The following is a 17192-nucleotide window of genomic DNA, read 5'->3' on the forward strand; positions in this document are numbered from 1 at the left end:
AGCAGCAGCAGCTGAAGATGACCAACTTCCTCATGTGTCACAAGGTGATCAGACGTTGCAACAAAAGACATGCAGGTGGTAGAGAGAAGAGAAAAAGCTTAAAGCACCTGGTATTCCCAAGCAGTCTCCCATCCAAGTACTAACCAGGCCCAAACCTGCTTGGCTTCCAAGATCAGACGAGGTCGGGCTTATTCAGGGTGGTGTGGCCGTAAGCAACAATATATGTGACAAATGTGCATTATATAAGTACTGGAATCATACACTTCCTCTATGTAACCAGATAATTGCCGAGAAAGGCTGACTTGTAGTGGGCACATCTTCTTCCCCGATGTGATTATTTTCTGCAGCTGAAATTGAGACTCTCAGATCACTTCGTGTCTGCCAACAAAGAAGCAGCAGCTGCTGAAGATGACCAACTTCCTCATGTGTCACAGGATGATCAGACGTTGCAACAAAAGACATGCAGGTGGTAGAGAGAAGAGAAGAAGCTTACAGCACCTGGTATTCCCAAGAGGTCTCCCATCGAAGTACTAACCAGGCCCAAACCTGCTCTGCTTCCGAGATCAGACGAGGTCGGGCTTATTCAGGGTGGTGTGGCCGTAAGCAACAATATCTCTGACAAATGTCCATTATATAGGTACTGGAATCATACGGTTCCTCTATGCAACCAGTTAATTGCAGAGAAAGGCTGATGTGTAGCGGGCACATCTTCTTCCCTGATGTGATTATTCTCTTCAGCTGAAACTGAGACTCTCAGATCACTTCGTGTCTGCCAACAAAGCAGCAGCAGCTGAAGATGACGAACTTCTTCACGTGTCACAGGGTGATCAGACGTTGCAACAAAAGACATGCAGGTGGTAGAGAGAAGAGAAAAAGCTTACATCACCTGGTATTCCCAAGCGGTCTCTCATCAAAGTACTAACCACGCCCAAACCTCCTTGGCTTCTGAGATCAGACGAGGTCAGACATATTCAGGGTGGTTTGGCCGTAAGCAACAATCTCTGTGACAAATGTGCATTATATAGGCAATGGAATCATATGGTTCCTCTATGTAACCAGATAATTGCCGAGAAAGGCTGATATGTAGTGGGCACATCTTGTTCCCTGACGTGATAATTTTCTCCAGCTGAAAATGAGACTCTCAGATCACTTCGTGTCTGCCAATAAAGCAGCAGCAGCTGAAGATGACCAACTTCCTCATGTGTCACAGGGTGATCAGACGTTGCAACAAAAGACATGCAGGTTGTAGAGAGAAAAGAAAAAACCTACAGCACCTGGTATTCCCAAGCAGTCTCCCATCCAAATACTAACAAGGCCCAACCCTGCTTGGCTTCCGAGATCAGACTTATTCAGGGTGGTGTGGCCGTAAGCAACAATAACTGTGACAAATGTGCATTATATAGGTACGATAGGTGCGACGTTTTAACTGCGGCGTTAAGTTTACGTTAAGTGTCTGTCTGTCTGTCTGTCTGTTCGCAGATGATTGCTCGTCTGTTACTGTGTGATTATTGTTACAATGTTAATAAAGTTTGATAATTTTACTTGAACCAAGAACAGCCTTCACATTTTTATTTAATTTCCCTTTGCAAAACAGGACGACAGTGAGTGTGAGTGACATCCATTTAATGCAATTGTCAAAAGTGAAGCCAGAATTACTTGGAGAATTATTTTACATTTATTAACAAAACCCAACACTCTTTGTCTCAACCAAAGATTTTTTAAAAATACTTTCTTTGCTCAATTTGGAATTTGTTTCATTCACTTGTGTTGCACAAATAGTGATACAGATAGATAGCTAGTCTCTCAAATAATTGAGTGTACCAAAAAAAGAGGGGAAAAATGATGGGAGACTTATTTACATTTACAGTTATACACATGTTGTGTGCTGCCCCCTACAGTAGGCTTTAGTAAAGTCCAAAGCACTGTGGTATGTTGGGGTGTTGCCACAATACAGGTTCGAATCCCACAAGAAACATGAAAATTAAACAGATGATAAACCTTGCAATAAGTGCAGAGGTGTGTGTAAACAATGTTGAGAAGATAAGAGAATAGAGAAAAGTGGATATAGTGTACGTTTTTTCTCCTTTTCTCCCCCCCCCCTTCCTCTTTTTTTCGTTTTCCCCCCTTTCGGGCAGTCCCTTTTGCCCCTTTTTTGGCCGAAAGGTCAGCACTCTGGACTTTGAATCCAGTGATCCGAGTTCAAATCTCGGTGGAACCTACAGGTGTGCTGTCATGTTTGTGTTCTGGAAAGAAAATGAGTGGATGAGGTTAGTCAGTTGTCAAGTCACACCAGAGTGTGTGATTGACCAATTCCAAAGAAAGGGCTTAAATTGTTTAATGTTGAAAAAGTGAAACATTCAGCTGAGAGGGTCTGTGCTATTTGCCTTCTCACCTCCGGGTGTCTCTAATTGAATCTATTTGATTTCTTCTTCCATATTAATTTGCAATGCATATATTTTTCCATGCTCTCCGTTTGGAATTTGGACACAGAAGCCAAAGGAGAAGGAAACAGGAAAAACAATCCCATGGTAACAATCAGCGACAAGGAGAACTACTCAAAAGCCTACATAATTAACCCGGTGCCCAACCATGGGCCAACCAATCATCCAATCAAGGAGCGGCAATTTCTGCCGGCCGGGATCTGAGCGCCAACTCCATGCGGTGCGCACAAGTTGGTACTGATTTAGGAAAAAGAGGATTGTACAATTTTACTCCTTGGTATGGATACTCTTTCAAAAAAGTCCAAAAAATAAAATATGTGGTTGACAAAACTGTGTGACTCAGTCCTTCAACACAAAAGGCAGGCAAAGGAAAATCAGCTGTCCTCTCTATCTAATCATAGGAGGATGGCCTGACTACGATCAGGGACCTGAGCAGCAAAGAATAGATAGACATGATAAATAGTTATATATATATATATATACATATATATATGTACATACTAGTCTCCAATACTACTATGATAAAAAGAGATCCAATGTACAGGTCTAAGTTGTACAGGAATGTGTTGTAGAAATTTGTTCTATATTTTTGTTGTAAATCCACAACAGGTTTCATCATCTGCTAATCCTGAAGGAGACACTAGTTGTAAAGGAATTTATTAATACATAAAAATGCTTATATTATAAGACTGAAACATTCTTGAACAGCAGATCACTGTAAAGACATACATATAATATTGTGATTATGTCAGTGGGTCAACAATTTTGTAAAGGCAACTTTACATAAAAAAATTTAAAATCTTGTAAAAATATAACAATGTAAACATAAAAACAGCAACCTCAAAACAAAACATAGCATGTTACCTGGATGGAAAACCATGCGTCTCTACAGCCTGAAGGAAGAAATCTTGGGCTGTTGATGCCTTGTTGTTATTGGTAGCATGTCGGTACATGATCTTTGTGAGCATTTGGAAAACATAAAAACCACAGAAACACATTAAACATTAACTACAATAATATAAGAATAATAAATGAATGAAATATTGTTCCATGTGTAATGTTAGACTTAAAGCTATACTTACCTTTCTGGCATGTAGCACGGCACTTATTAAAAATTTAAACTACTTGAACTGTCTCCTCATCTATGTGCTAACAACCAGAACCCACTGATGTGGACTCAGAAATAAAGTTTCCAATGTTTTCCAAACACAAATGAATACATTTCAGAAATGTACTGAGGCCAGATAGAAAAAGTGCACGTGCAGCCGCTTTAAACTGTCAAACAGGCAATGTAACGGCAGTTATATTTATGTTTCGCCACTAGATGCAGCTATGATTTTATGGCCATAGAGAATGTCCGTATAACACGTTTGTTTTAAGTGTTTTGATGTATATATTTAATATTTAGCAATGTTTAAAGGATATAGTTAATAACATTTGGTGTTAGGTAAAAGTTAAAAGTTAAAACTTGATAAGTTTAGTTTAAGGTGACGGTGATGTCACTTCCGGTTTAAAAAAGCGGTCCGGTAAACTGGTATCATTGATATGGATCCAATAAAGAAAGCAATCAACGAAGACCATAAGCGGTTTTAAGTTTACCGGTTTGTCCACTTGCAGGCCAAAGTGGTATGTAAGTTTGTGTTTGTAAATAATATATTTTCTTTTAGTTGAGGCATGTGTAATGTAATATTTGTACATCATTTGTGTTTTATCAGTTCTACGGTGTACTTGTGGTGAAAGCCGACGATGAAGACCACAGTAAAAATCAGTGAAAAGAACACAAGTCTCGTATCTGTGAACAAGCCAGCATATGTTTTTTTCCAAAGACCACGTCCAGCATTTGATTGAAATTGACCTCTCTGCCCCCTGTATTTCCACACTGCTGGTGTATCAGTGAGAACACTGAAACGCAGAATGCGACAGTGGGGCCTCTCAAAAAGGGAAGGCTACAGTAAAATGACAGATGATGAACTTGACAGCTTGGTCTCTGCCATCAAGCAAGACTCCCAGAATTTGGGTTGGTGCTTTTTACAGAAAGTTTTTATTTGAATTATATCATGCACTTGTCCATAGCATTATAAAAAGATTTGTGCCATAAAAGTAACATTTGAAATTGCCGGCCATATAGGCTCCACAACTAAGTCTAGCTGAGGGCCGGCTACTTTAATGACTGCTATTTTTATAGCCTAAAGGCTATCAATATTATTTTTTAAATTTTCTGTGCCTTAGTGGAGAGTCCTGGACATTATCATAGCAACGGTCATCATAGCATGTATACCTGAGAAAAAGTTAAATGCCTAAATTGTTTGTTTACATGATTATCAATCAATATATCTTAAATAAAAGTGGTTTTCACTTCTTTTCCTACAGGTCACAGAATGGTAAAAGGTCGTCTTAGGGCTTTAGGCCACAGAGTTCAGTGGACAGAGTGTGGGATTCGATGCACCGGGTTGATAGGGTAGGAATACTACAGAGAATGACAAGCCTCGGATGTGTTGTGAGAAGGACCTACAATGTCGCAGCTCCTCTGTCACTCGTACATATAGATATCAACCACAAGTTGATCAGGTAAGCTGACAGCAAAGGACATCACATGGACATTATATATTTATATATTGATTTAAAAAATGGTCTATGGCATACATTCTGCAGAGTTCTGGAATCTGGTGTAATGGACCACGATGTAGCTGCGTTAAACAATTGATACATTTTTATTGAACAGATATGGTGTGGTAATGTTTGGAATAGATGTCTCTTCAAGAAAGGTCAGTGTCCCCATGGAGATTATAGTGTGTGATATAATATTCAACTTAATTTATTTAAAGCTATACTTTTCTTTTGTAAGCTTAAAATGCTCCTAATAAGCTTATGGCGCACTAAAATGGAAAAGCAAGCCACCAGGTGTTGAAATTACACGCGAACTACAACGCAGGCCGTTGTAGATCACAAGTTGTTTATATTCGGACACGGCAAGCACAAGAATAGCCTTGATGGACGTGGTAACTGGACCGCTGATAACTTGACAACATTCTCCGCTCCGACATCCGGGGGAGATGGAACGCACCATCACTTTCTCACCTCACACGTCAGGGAGGAAGGGAGCGTCACAGGTCAGGCAGGGGGAAGAGGGTGAGACTTTGGAGGGAGGGGGAGTTTTTCATGTTTAAATTTTTAATAAGTGCCGTGCTACATGCCAGAAAGGTAAGTATAGCTTTAAGTCTAACATTACACATGGAACAATATTTCATTCATTTATTATTCTTATATTATTGTAGTTAATGTTTAATGTGTTTCTGTGGTTTTTATGTTTTCCAAATGCTCACAAAGATCATGTACCGACATGCTACCAATAACAACAAGTCATCAACAGCCCAAGATTTCTTCCTTCAGGCTGTAGAGACGCATGGTTTTCCATCCAGGTAACATGCTATGTTTTGTTTTGAGGTTGCTGTTTTTATGTTTACATTGTTATATTTTTACAAGATTTTAAATTTTTTTATGTAAAGTTGCCTTTACAAAATTGTTGACCCACTGACATAATCACAATATTATATGTATGTCTTTACAGTGATCTGCTGTTCAAGGATGTTTCAGTCTTATAATATAAGCATTTTTATGTATTAATAAATTCCTTTACAACTAGTGTCTCCTTCAGGATTAGCAGATGATGAAACCTGTTGTGGATTTACAACAAAAATATAGAACAAATTTCTACAACACATTCCTGTACAACTTAGACCTGTACATTGGATCTCTTTTTATCATAGTAGTATTGGAGACTAGTATGTACATATATATATGTATATATATATATAACTATTTATCATGTCTATCTATTCTTTGCTGCTCAGGTCCCTGATCGTAGTCAGGCCATCCTCCTATGATTAGATAGAGAGGACAGCTGATTTTCCTTTGCCTGCCTTTTGTGTTGAAGGACTGAGTCACACAGTTTTGTCAACCACATATTTTATTTTTTGGACTTTTTTGAAAGAGTATCCATACCAAGGAGTAAAATTGTACAATCCTCTTTTTCCTAAATCAGTACCAACTTGTGCGCACCGCATGGAGTTGGCGCTCAGATCCCGGCCGGCAGAAATTGCCGCTCCTTGATTGGATGATTGGTTGGCCCATGGTTGGGCACCGGGTTAATTATGTAGGCTTTTGAGTAGTTCTCCTTGTCGCTGATTGTTACCATGGGATTGTTTTTCCTGTTTCCTTCTCCTTTGGCTTCTGTGTCCAAATTCCAAACGGAGAGCATGGAAAAATATATGCATTGCAAATTAATATGGAAGAAGAAATCAAATAGATTCAATTAGTGACACCCGGAGGTGAGAAGGCAAATAGCACAGACCCTCTCAGCTGAATGTTTCACTTTTTCAACATTAAACAATTTAAGCCCTCTCTTTGGAATTGGTCAATCACACACTCTGGTGTGACTTGACAACTGACTAACCTCATCCACTCATTTTCTTTCCAGAACACAAACATGACAGCACACCTGTAGGTTCCACCGAGATTTGAACTCGGATCACAGGATTCAAAGTCCAGAGTGCTAACCTTTCGGCCAAAAAAGGGGCAAAAGGGACTGCCCGAAAGGGGGGAAAAGGAAAAAAAGAGGAAGGAGGGGGGGGGAGAGAGAAAAAGAAAAGGAGAAAAAACGTACACTTTATCCACTTTTCTCTATTCTCTTATCTTCTCAACATTGTTTACACACACCTCTGCACTTATTGCAAGGTTTATCATCTGTTTAATTTTCATGTTTCTTGTGGGATTCGAACCTGTATTGTGGCAACACCCCAACATACCACAGTGCTTTGGACTTTACTAAAGCCTACTGTAGGGGGGAGCACACAACATGTGTATAACTGTAAATGTAAATAAGTCTCCCATCATTTTTCCCCTCTTTTTTTGGTACACTCAATTATTTGAGAGACTAGCTATCTATCTGTATCACTATTTGTGCAACACAAGTGAATGAAACAAATTCCAAATTGAGCAAAGAAAGTATTTTTAAAAAATCTTTGGTTGAGACAAAGAGTGTTGGGTTTTGTTAATAAATGTAAAATAATTCTCCAAGTAATTCTGGCTTCACTTTTGACAATTGCATTAAATGGATGTCACTCACACTCACTGTCGTCCTGTTTTGCAAAGGGAAATTAAATAAAAATGTGAAGGCTGTTCTTGGTTCAAGTAAAATTATCAAACTTTATTAACATTGTAACAATAATCACACAGTAACAGACGAGCAATCATCTGCGAACAGACAGACAGACAGACAGACACTTAACGTAAACTTAACGCCGCAGTTAAAACGTCGCATGAAATGGAAGCTGTCCAAGCGCACTGCAGACCTCCATGGGTGGAAGAGTTTGACCACTGAAGACACACCTGTGAAAAACAAAGTCAGCCGCTGCCCAATTGCCAGTACCACTCCTCCCACAAGTGGAGTGGTAACAGTGTGTGTGTGTGTGGCACACAGTTTTTCAAACGTATATTTGATAAAGAATTTTATCATTTTTACCCACCTGACTGGCTGCAGCAGTCCCGGTCAACATAGATGACCTCAGGTTCAGCTTGGCCCGCATTCTTGTATCGAGTGACGATGCCATGGCACAACTCTTCCAACCCTGCACCTTCACCCGTTGTCAGAACAGAGTTCAGAACCTGGCCAAACTCGTTGCCGATGTTTATCATCCATGCAGCACTGTCCCCAATAGCGCCAGCCAGCTTCTTGGTGATCTGTAAAAGAAACACTACTTTCAAACTGTTTGTTGTAATTATACACGTGTGCATGTGTCAAACCGACATTCAAGCACTTGCACCTGTAATCATATTCCTGCACATTTTTCATTTTCCCTCTTTTTTCCCCTCCTCTTTTTTTTTGGGGGGGGGGGGGGGGGGGGGCAATAAATATAGCTTTCCCAGTGATAACTACTAATACAACCGATTCTCCGCAACAACCAAAAGATTCATCGCACACAAGGCCTTGAAATTGATTTTGGTCAAGAAAGAGGTTTCAGAATATGAAGATCAAATTCAGAGTCTGACAGTGACTTTTAGAAGAGGATGACATTAATCATCAGCTATCTCCTAAACGGGAATGAACCAGAGCTAGACAGCAGCAGGCCCCAGGACCAAGTAGTCAGCAGCCGAGCTGAGATTGAGATCTTACTTATGTTTTGTAAATGTTCAAAGTTCTAAAAAAGTTCAAATGAATAATACATGATAGTTATACCAAAAAACCTTGCTTCATTTGCACTTTTCTTGAATGTTTTCCATCCTTTTTATTTTTACTACTACTAGTACTTGGATGGTAGACTGCCTGGGAATACCAGGTGCTTTAAGCTTTTTCTCTTCTCTCTACCACCTTTTGTTGCAACGTCTGATCACCCTGTGACACATGAGGAAGGTGGTCATCTTCAGCTGCTGCTTTGTTGGCAGACACGAAGTGATCTGAGAGTCTCAGTTTCAGCTGCAGAGAATGATCACATCAGAGAAGATGATATGCCCGTTACACATCAGCCTTTCTCTGCAATTATCTAGTTGCATAGAGGAACCGTATGATTCCAGTACCTATATGATGCACATTTGTCAGTGACATTGTTGCTTACGGCCACACCACGTTGAACATGCCCGACCTCGTCTGATCTCGGAAGCCAAGCACGGTTGGGCCTGGTTAGTACTTGGATGGAAGACCTCTTGGGAATACCAGGTGCTGTAAGCTTTTTCTCTTCTTTCGACCACCTGCATGTCTTTTGTTGCAACGTCTGATCACCCTGTGACACATGAGGAAGTTGGTCATCTTCAGCAGCTGCTGCTGCTTTGTTGGCTGACACAAAGTGATCTGAGAGTCTCAGTTTCAGTTGCAGAGAATGATCACATCAGAGAAGATGATTTGCCCGCTACACATCAGCCTTTCTCGGCCATTATCTGGTTGCATAGAGGAACCGTATGATTCCAGTACCTATATAATGCACATTTGTCAGAGACATTGTTGCTTACGGCCACACCACCCTGAATAAGCCCGACCTCGTCTGATCTCGGACACCAAGAAGGTTGTACCTGGTTAGTACTTGGATGGGAGACAGCTTGGGAATACCAGGTGCTGTAAGCTTTTTCTCTTCTCTCTACCACCTGCATGTCTTTTGTTGCAACGTCTGATCACCCTGTGACACGTGAAGAAGTTGGTCATCTTCAGCTGCTGCTGCTTTGTTGATAGACACGAGGTGATCTGAGAGTCTCAGTTTCAGCTGAAGAGAATAATCACATCAAGGAGGAAGATGAACCAACTACAAGTCAGCCTTTTTCGGCAATTATCTGGTTACACAGAGGAAGTGTATGATTCCAGTACCTATATAATGCACATTTGTCACCGATATTGTTGCTTACGGCCGCACCACCCTGAATATACCTGACCTCGTCTGATCTTGGAAGAAAAGCAGGGTTGGGCCTGGTTAGTACTTGGATGGGAGACCACTTCGGAATACCAGGTGCTGTAAGCTTTTTCTCTTCTCTCTACCACCTGCATGTCTTTTGTTGCAACGTCTGATCACCCTGTGACACATGAGGAAGTTGGTCATCTTCAGCTGCTGCTGTTTTGTTGGCTGACACGAAGTGATCTGAGAGCCTCAGTTTCAGTTGCAGAGAATGATCACATCAGAGAAGATGATATGCCCGCTACACATCAGCCTTTCTCGGCAATTATCTGGTTGCATAGAGGAACCGTATGATTCCAGTACCTATATAATGCACATTTGTCAGAGACATTGTTGCTTACGGCCACACAACCCTGAACATGCCCGACCTAGTCTGATCTCGGAAGCCAAGCACAGTTGGGCCTGGTTTGTACTTGGATGGAAGACCTCTTGGGAATACGAGGTGCTGTAAGCTTTTTCTCTTCTCTGTACCACCTGCATGTCTTTTGTTGCAACGTCTGATCACCCTGTGACACATGAGGAAGTTGGTCATCTTCAGCTTCTGCTGCTTTGTTGGCAGACACAAAGTGATCTGAGAGTCTCAGTTTCAGCTCGAGAGAATAATCACGTCAGGGAAGAAGATGTGCCCACTACTTATCAGCTTTTCTCGGCAATTATCTGGTTACATAGAGGAACTGTATGATTCCAGTACCTATATAATGCACATTTTTCACAGTTATGGTTGCTTACGGCCACACCACCCTGAATATGCCCGACCACGTCTGATCTCGGAAGCCAAGCAGGTTTGGGCCTGGTTAGTACTTGGATGGTAGACTGTCTGGGAATACCAGGTGCTGTAAGCTTTTTCTCTTCTCTCTACCACCTGCATGTCTTTTGTTGCAACGTCTGATCACCCTGTGACACATGAGGAAGTTGGTCATCTTCAGCTGCTGCTGCTGTGTTGGCAGACACAAAGTGATCTGAGAGTCTCAGTTTCAGCTGCAGAGAATAATCACGTCAGGGAAGAAGATGTGCCCACTACACATCAGCCTTTCTCGGAAATGATCTGGTTGCATAGAGGAACCGTATGATTCCAGTACCTATATAATGCACATTTGTCAGAGACATTGTTGCTTACGGCCACACCACCCTGAACATACCCGACCTCGTCTGATCTCGGAAGCCAAGGAGGGTTGGGCGTGGTTAGTACTTGGATGGTAGACTGCTTGGGAACACCAGGTGCTGTAAGCTTTTTCTCTTCTCTCGACCACCTGCATGTCTTTTGTTGCAACGTCTGATCACCCTGTGACACATGAGGAAGGTGGTCATCTTCAGCTGCTGCTGCTTTGTTGGCAGACACGAAGTGATCTGAGAGTCTCAGTTTCAGCTGCAGAGAATGATCACATGAGGGAAGAAGATTTGCCCACTACAAGTCAGCCTTTCTCGGCAATTATCTGGTTACATAGAGGAACCGTATGAATCCAGTACCTATATAATGCACATTTGTCACAGACATTGTTGCTTACGGCCACACCACCCTGAACATGCCCGACCTCGTCTGATCTCGGTAGCCAAGGAGGGTTGGGCCTGGTTAGTACTTAAATGGGAGACCGCTTGGGAATACCAGGAGCTGTAAGCTTTTTGTCTTCTCTCGACCACCTGCATGTCTTTTGTTGCAACGTCTGATCACCCTGTGACACATGAGGAAGTTGGTCATCTTCAGCTGCTGCTGCTTTGTTGGCAGACACGAAGTGATCTGAGAGTCTCAGTTTCAGCTGCAGAGAATAATCACATCAGGGAAGAAGATGTGCCCATAACAAGTCAGCCTTTCTCTGCAATTATCTGGTTACATAGAGGAATTGTATGATTCCAGTACCTATATAATGCACATTTGTCACAGAAATTGTTCCTTACGGCCACACCACCCTGAATAAGCCCGACCTCGTCTGATCTCGGAAGCCAAGGAGGGTTGGGCCTGGTTAGTACTTTAATGGGAGACTGCTTGGGAATACCAGGTGCTGTAAGCGTTTTCTCTTCTCTCTACAACCTGCATGTCTTTTGTTGCAACGTCTGATCACCCTGTGACACATGAGGAAGTTGGCCATCTTCAGCTGCTGCTGCTTTGTTGGAAGACACGAAGTGATCTGAGAGTCTCAGTTTCAACTGAAGAGAATAATCACGTCAGGGAAGAAGATGTGCCGACTACACATCAGCCTTTCTCAGCAATTATCTGGTTACATAGAGGAACCGTATGATTCCTGTACTTATATAATGCACTTTTGTCAGACCCATTGTTGCTTACGGCCACACCACCCTGAACATACCCGACCTCGTCTGATCTTGGAAGCCAAGCAGGGTTGAACCTGCTTAGTACTTGGATGGGAGACTGCTTGGGAATACCAGGTGCTGTAAGCATTTTCTCTTCTCTCTACAACCTGCATGTCTTTTGTTGCAACGTCTGATCACCCTGTGACACATGAGGAAGTTGGTCATCTTCAGCTGCTGCTGCTTTGTTGGCTGACACAAAGTGATCTGAGAGTCTCAGTTTCAGTTGCAGAGAATGATCACATCAGAGAAGATGATTTGCCCGCTACACATCAGCCTTTCTCGGCCATTATCTGGTTGCATAGAGGAACCGTATGATTCCAGTACCTATATAATGCACATTTGTCAGAGACATTGTTGCTTACGGCCACACCACCCTGAATAAGCCCGACCTCGTCTGATCTCGGACACCAAGAAGGTTGTACCTGGTTAGTACTTGGATGGGAGACAGCTTGGGAATACCAGGTGCTGTAAGCTTTTTCTCTTCTCTCTACCACCTGCATGTCTTTTGTTGCAACGTCTGATCACCCTGTGACACGTGAAGAAGTTGGTCATCTTCAGCTGCTGCTGCTTTGTTGATAGACACGAGGTGATCTGAGAGTCTCAGTTTCAGCTGAAGAGAATAATCACATCAAGGAGGAAGATGAACCAACTACAAGTCAGCCTTTTTCGGCAATTATCTGGTTACACAGAGGAAGTGTATGATTCCAGTACCTATATAATGCACATTTGTCACCGATATTGTTGCTTACGGCCGCACCACCCTGAATATACCTGACCTCGTCTGATCTTGGAAGAAAAGCAGGGTTGGGCCTGGTTAGTACTTGGATGGGAGACCACTTCGGAATACCAGGTGCTGTAAGCTTTTTCTCTTCTCTCTACCACCTGCATGTCTTTTGTTGCAACGTCTGATCACCCTGTGACACATGAGGAAGTTGGTCATCTTCAGCTGCTGCTGTTTTGTTGGCTGACACGAAGTGATCTGAGAGCCTCAGTTTCAGTTGCAGAGAATGATCACATCAGAGAAGATGATATGCCCGCTACACATCAGCCTTTCTCGGCAATTATCTGGTTGCATAGAGGAACCGTATGATTCCAGTACCTATATAATGCACATTTGTCAGAGACATTGTTGCTTACGGCCACACAACCCTGAACATGCCCGACCTAGTCTGATCTCGGAAGCCAAGCACAGTTGGGCCTGGTTTGTACTTGGATGGAAGACCTCTTGGGAATACGAGGTGCTGTAAGCTTTTTCTCTTCTCTGTACCACCTGCATGTCTTTTGTTGCAACGTCTGATCACCCTGTGACACATGAGGAAGTTGGTCATCTTCAGCTGCTGCTGCTTTGTTGGCAGACACAAAGTGATCTGAGAGTCTCAGTTTCAGCTGCAGAGAATAATCACATCAGGGAAGAATATGTGCCCACTACACATCAGCCTTTCTTGGCAATTATCTGGTTACATAGAGGAACCGTATGATTCCAGTACCTATATAATGCACATTTGTCACAGAGATTATTACTTACGGCCACACCACCCTGAACATGCCCGACCTCGTCTGATCTCGGAAGCCAAGCACGGTTGGCCTGGTTAGTACTTGGGTGGGAGACTGCTTGGGAATACCAGGTGCTGTAAGCTTTATCTCTTCTCTGGACCACCTGAATGTCTTTTGTTGCAACGTCTGATCACCCTGTGACACATGAGGAAGTTGGTCATCTTCAGCTGCTGCTGCTTTGTTGGCAGACACAAAGTGATCTGAGAGTCTCAGTTTCAGCTGCAGAGAATAATCACATCAGGGAAGAATATGTGCCCACTACACATCAGCCTTTCTTGGCAATTATCTGGTTACATAGAGGAACCGTATGATTCTAGTACCTATATAATGCACATTTGTCACAGAGATTATTACTTACGGCCACACCACCCTGAACATGCCCGACCTCGTCTGATCTCGGAAGCCAAGCACGGTTGGCCTGGTTAGTACTTGGGTGGGAGACTGCTTGGGAATACCAGGTGCTGTAAGCTTTATCTCTTCTCTGGACCACCTGAATGTCTTTTGTTGCAACGTCTGATCACCCTGTGACACATGAGGAAGTTGGTAATCTTCAGCTTCTGCTGCTTTGTTGGGAGACACGAAGTGATCTGAGAGTCTCAGTTTCAGCTGCAGAGAATAATCACGTCAGCGAAGAAGATGTGCCCACTACACATAAGCCTTTCTCTGCAATTATCTGGTTACATAGAGGAACCGTATGATTCCAGTACCTATATAATGCACATTTGTCACAGAGATTGTCGCTTACGGCCACACCACCCTGAATATAATATGCCCGACCTCGTCTGATCTCGGAAGCCAAGCAGGATTGTGCCTGGTTAGTACTTGGGTGGGAGACTGCTTGGGAATACCAGGTGCTGTAAGCTTTTTCTCTTCTCTCTACCACCTGCATGTCTTTTGTTGCAACGTCTGATCACCCTGTGACACATGAGGAAGTTGGTCATCTTCAGCTGCTGCTGCTTTGTTGGCAGACACAAAGTGATCTGAGAGTCTCAGTTTCAGCTGCAGAGAATAATCACATCAGGGAAGAATATGTGCCCACTACACATCAGCCTTTCTTGGCAATTATCTGGTTACATAGAGGAACCGTATGATTCCAGTACCTATATAATGCACATTTGTCACAGAGATTATTACTTACGGCCACACCACCCTGAACATGCCCGACCTCGTCTGATCTCGGAAGCCAAGCACGGTTGGCCTGGTTAGTACTTGGGTGGGAGACTGCTTGGGAATACCAGGTGCTGTAAGCTTTATCTCTTCTCTGGACCACCTGAATGTCTTTTGTTGCAACGTCTGATCACCCTGTGACACATGAGGAAGTTGGTCATCTTCAGCTGCTGCTGCTTTGTTGGCAGACACAAAGTGATCTGAGAGTCTCAGTTTCAGCTGCAGAGAATAATCACATCAGGGAAGAAGATGTGCCCACTACACATCAGCCTTTCTTGGCAATTATCTGGTTACATAGAGGAACCGTATGATTCTAGTACCTATATAATGCACATTTGTCACAGAGATTATTACTTACGGCCACACCACCCTGAACATGCCCGACCTCGTCTGATCTCGGAAGCCAAGCACGGTTGGCCTGGTTAGTACTTGGGTGGGAGACTGCTTGGGAATACCAGGTGCTGTAAGCTTTATCTCTTCTCTGGACCACCTGAATGTCTTTTGTTGCAACGTCTGATCACCCTGTGACACATGAGGAAGTTGGTCATCTTCAGCTTCTGCTGCTTTGTTGGGAGACACGAAGTGATCTGAGAGTCTCAGTTTCAGCTGCAGAGAATAATCACGTCAGGGAAGAAGATGTGCCCACTACACATAAGCCTTTCTCTGCAATTATCTGGTTACATAGAGGAACCGTATGATTCCAGTACCTATATAATGCACATTTGTCACAGAGATTGTCGCTTACGGCCACACCACCCTGAATATAATATGCCCGACCTCGTCTGATCTCGGAAGCCAAGCAGGATTGTGCCTGGTTAGTACTTGGGTGGGAGACTGCTTGGGAATACCAGGTGCTGTAAGCTTTTTCTCTTCTCTCTACCACCTGCATGTCTTTTGTTGCAACGTCTGATCACCCTGTGACACATGAGGAAGTTGGTCATCTTCAGCTGCTGCTGCTTTGTTGGCAGACACGAAGTGATCTTAGAGTCTCATTTTCAGCTGGAGAAAATTATCACGTCAGGGAACAAGATGTGCCCACTATATATCAGCCTTTTTTTGGCAATTATCTTGTTACATAGAGGAACCATATGATTCCATTGCCTATATAATGCACATTTGTCACAGAGATTGTTGCTTACGGCCAAACCACCCTGAATATGTCTGACCTCGTCTGATCTCAGAAGCCAAGGAGGGTTGGGCCTGGTTAGTACTTTGATGAGAGACTGCTTGGGAATACCAGGTGCTGTAAGCGTTTTCTCTTCTCTCTACAACCTGCATGTCTTTTGTTGCAACGTCTGATCACCCTGTGACACATGAGGAAGATGGTCATCTTCAGCTGCTGCTGCTTTGTTGGAAGACACGAAGTGATCTGAGAGTCTCAGTTTCAGCTGAAGAGAATAATCACGTCAGGGAAGAAGATGTGCCCACTACACATCAGCCTTTCTCAGCAATTATCTGGTTACATAGAGGAACCGTATGATTCCTGTACTAATATAATGCACTTTTGTCAGACACATTGTTGCTTACGGCCACACCACCCTGAACATACCCGCCCTCGTCTGATCTCGGAAGCCAAGCAGCGTTGAGCCTGCTTAGTACTTGGATGGGAGACTGCTTGGGAATACCAGGTGCTGTAAGTGTTTTCTCTTCTCTCTACAACCTGCATGTCTTTTGTTGCAACATCTGATCACCCTGTGACACATGAGGAAGTTGGTCATCTTCAGCTGCTCCTGCTTTGTTGGCTGACACAAAGTGATCTGAGAGTCTCAGTTTCAGTTGCAGAGAATGATCACATCAGAGAAGATGATTTGCCCGCTACACATCAGCCTTTCTCGGCAATTATCTGGTTGCATAGAGGAACCGTATGATTCCAGTACCTATATAATGCACATTTGTCACAGACATTGTTACTTACGGCCACACCACCCTGAATATGCCCGACCTCGTCTGATCTCAGAACCCAAGCAGGGTTGGGCCTTGTTAGTACTTGGATGGGAGACCGCTTGGGAATACCAGGTGCTGTAAGCTTTTTCTCTTCTCTCAACCACCTGCATGTCTTTTGTTGCAACGTCTGATCACCCTGTGACACATGAGGAAGTTGGTCATCTTCAGCTGCTGCTGCTTTGTTGGCAGACACGAAGTGATCTTAGAGTCTCATTTTCAGCTGGAGAAAATTATCACGTCAGGGAACAAGATGTGCCCACTATATATCAGCCTTTTTCGGCAATTATCTTGTTACATAGAGGAACCATATGATTCCATTGCCTATATAATGCACATTTGTCAC

At 43.0% G+C, this 17192-nt stretch overlaps 22 pseudogenes; 19 read left to right on the plus strand and 3 right to left on the minus strand.

Moving 5' to 3' along the window:
* Nucleotides 1–95: 95 nt before the first annotated feature.
* LOC140289186 (5S ribosomal RNA) lies at nucleotides 96–214 on the minus strand (annotated as a pseudogene).
* Nucleotides 215–486: 272 nt separating this feature from the next.
* Nucleotides 487–605, minus strand: LOC140301879 (5S ribosomal RNA; annotated as a pseudogene).
* Nucleotides 606–874: 269 nt separating this feature from the next.
* LOC140296785 (5S ribosomal RNA) lies at nucleotides 875–993 on the minus strand (annotated as a pseudogene).
* Nucleotides 994–9046: 8053 nt separating this feature from the next.
* LOC140299617 (5S ribosomal RNA) lies at nucleotides 9047–9165 on the plus strand (annotated as a pseudogene).
* A 659-nt stretch (nucleotides 9166–9824) lies between these two features.
* On the plus strand, nucleotides 9825–9943 carry LOC140300380 (5S ribosomal RNA; annotated as a pseudogene).
* A 269-nt stretch (nucleotides 9944–10212) lies between these two features.
* LOC140296521 (5S ribosomal RNA) lies at nucleotides 10213–10331 on the plus strand (annotated as a pseudogene).
* Nucleotides 10332–10600: 269 nt separating this feature from the next.
* On the plus strand, nucleotides 10601–10719 carry LOC140302237 (5S ribosomal RNA; annotated as a pseudogene).
* Nucleotides 10720–10988: 269 nt separating this feature from the next.
* LOC140270154 (5S ribosomal RNA) lies at nucleotides 10989–11107 on the plus strand (annotated as a pseudogene).
* A 269-nt stretch (nucleotides 11108–11376) lies between these two features.
* Nucleotides 11377–11495, plus strand: LOC140306279 (5S ribosomal RNA; annotated as a pseudogene).
* A 269-nt stretch (nucleotides 11496–11764) lies between these two features.
* On the plus strand, nucleotides 11765–11883 carry LOC140288597 (5S ribosomal RNA; annotated as a pseudogene).
* Nucleotides 11884–12152: 269 nt separating this feature from the next.
* On the plus strand, nucleotides 12153–12271 carry LOC140280051 (5S ribosomal RNA; annotated as a pseudogene).
* Nucleotides 12272–12927: 656 nt separating this feature from the next.
* LOC140300381 (5S ribosomal RNA) lies at nucleotides 12928–13046 on the plus strand (annotated as a pseudogene).
* A 269-nt stretch (nucleotides 13047–13315) lies between these two features.
* LOC140296522 (5S ribosomal RNA) lies at nucleotides 13316–13434 on the plus strand (annotated as a pseudogene).
* A 269-nt stretch (nucleotides 13435–13703) lies between these two features.
* On the plus strand, nucleotides 13704–13821 carry LOC140290192 (5S ribosomal RNA; annotated as a pseudogene).
* A 269-nt stretch (nucleotides 13822–14090) lies between these two features.
* Nucleotides 14091–14208, plus strand: LOC140290193 (5S ribosomal RNA; annotated as a pseudogene).
* A 269-nt stretch (nucleotides 14209–14477) lies between these two features.
* LOC140289828 (5S ribosomal RNA) lies at nucleotides 14478–14601 on the plus strand (annotated as a pseudogene).
* A 269-nt stretch (nucleotides 14602–14870) lies between these two features.
* Nucleotides 14871–14988, plus strand: LOC140290194 (5S ribosomal RNA; annotated as a pseudogene).
* A 269-nt stretch (nucleotides 14989–15257) lies between these two features.
* LOC140290195 (5S ribosomal RNA) lies at nucleotides 15258–15375 on the plus strand (annotated as a pseudogene).
* A 269-nt stretch (nucleotides 15376–15644) lies between these two features.
* Nucleotides 15645–15768, plus strand: LOC140289829 (5S ribosomal RNA; annotated as a pseudogene).
* Nucleotides 15769–16038: 270 nt separating this feature from the next.
* Nucleotides 16039–16157, plus strand: LOC140290734 (5S ribosomal RNA; annotated as a pseudogene).
* A 269-nt stretch (nucleotides 16158–16426) lies between these two features.
* On the plus strand, nucleotides 16427–16545 carry LOC140294600 (5S ribosomal RNA; annotated as a pseudogene).
* A 269-nt stretch (nucleotides 16546–16814) lies between these two features.
* On the plus strand, nucleotides 16815–16933 carry LOC140274287 (5S ribosomal RNA; annotated as a pseudogene).
* The last annotated feature ends 259 nt before the right edge of the window (nucleotides 16934–17192 follow it).

This window comes from Leuresthes tenuis, unplaced genomic scaffold (assembly GCF_036924035.1).
Source record: "Leuresthes tenuis unplaced genomic scaffold, fLeuTen1.0.hap1 SCAF_1, whole genome shotgun sequence".
Lineage (NCBI taxonomy): Eukaryota > Metazoa > Chordata > Actinopteri > Atheriniformes > Atherinopsidae > Leuresthes > Leuresthes tenuis.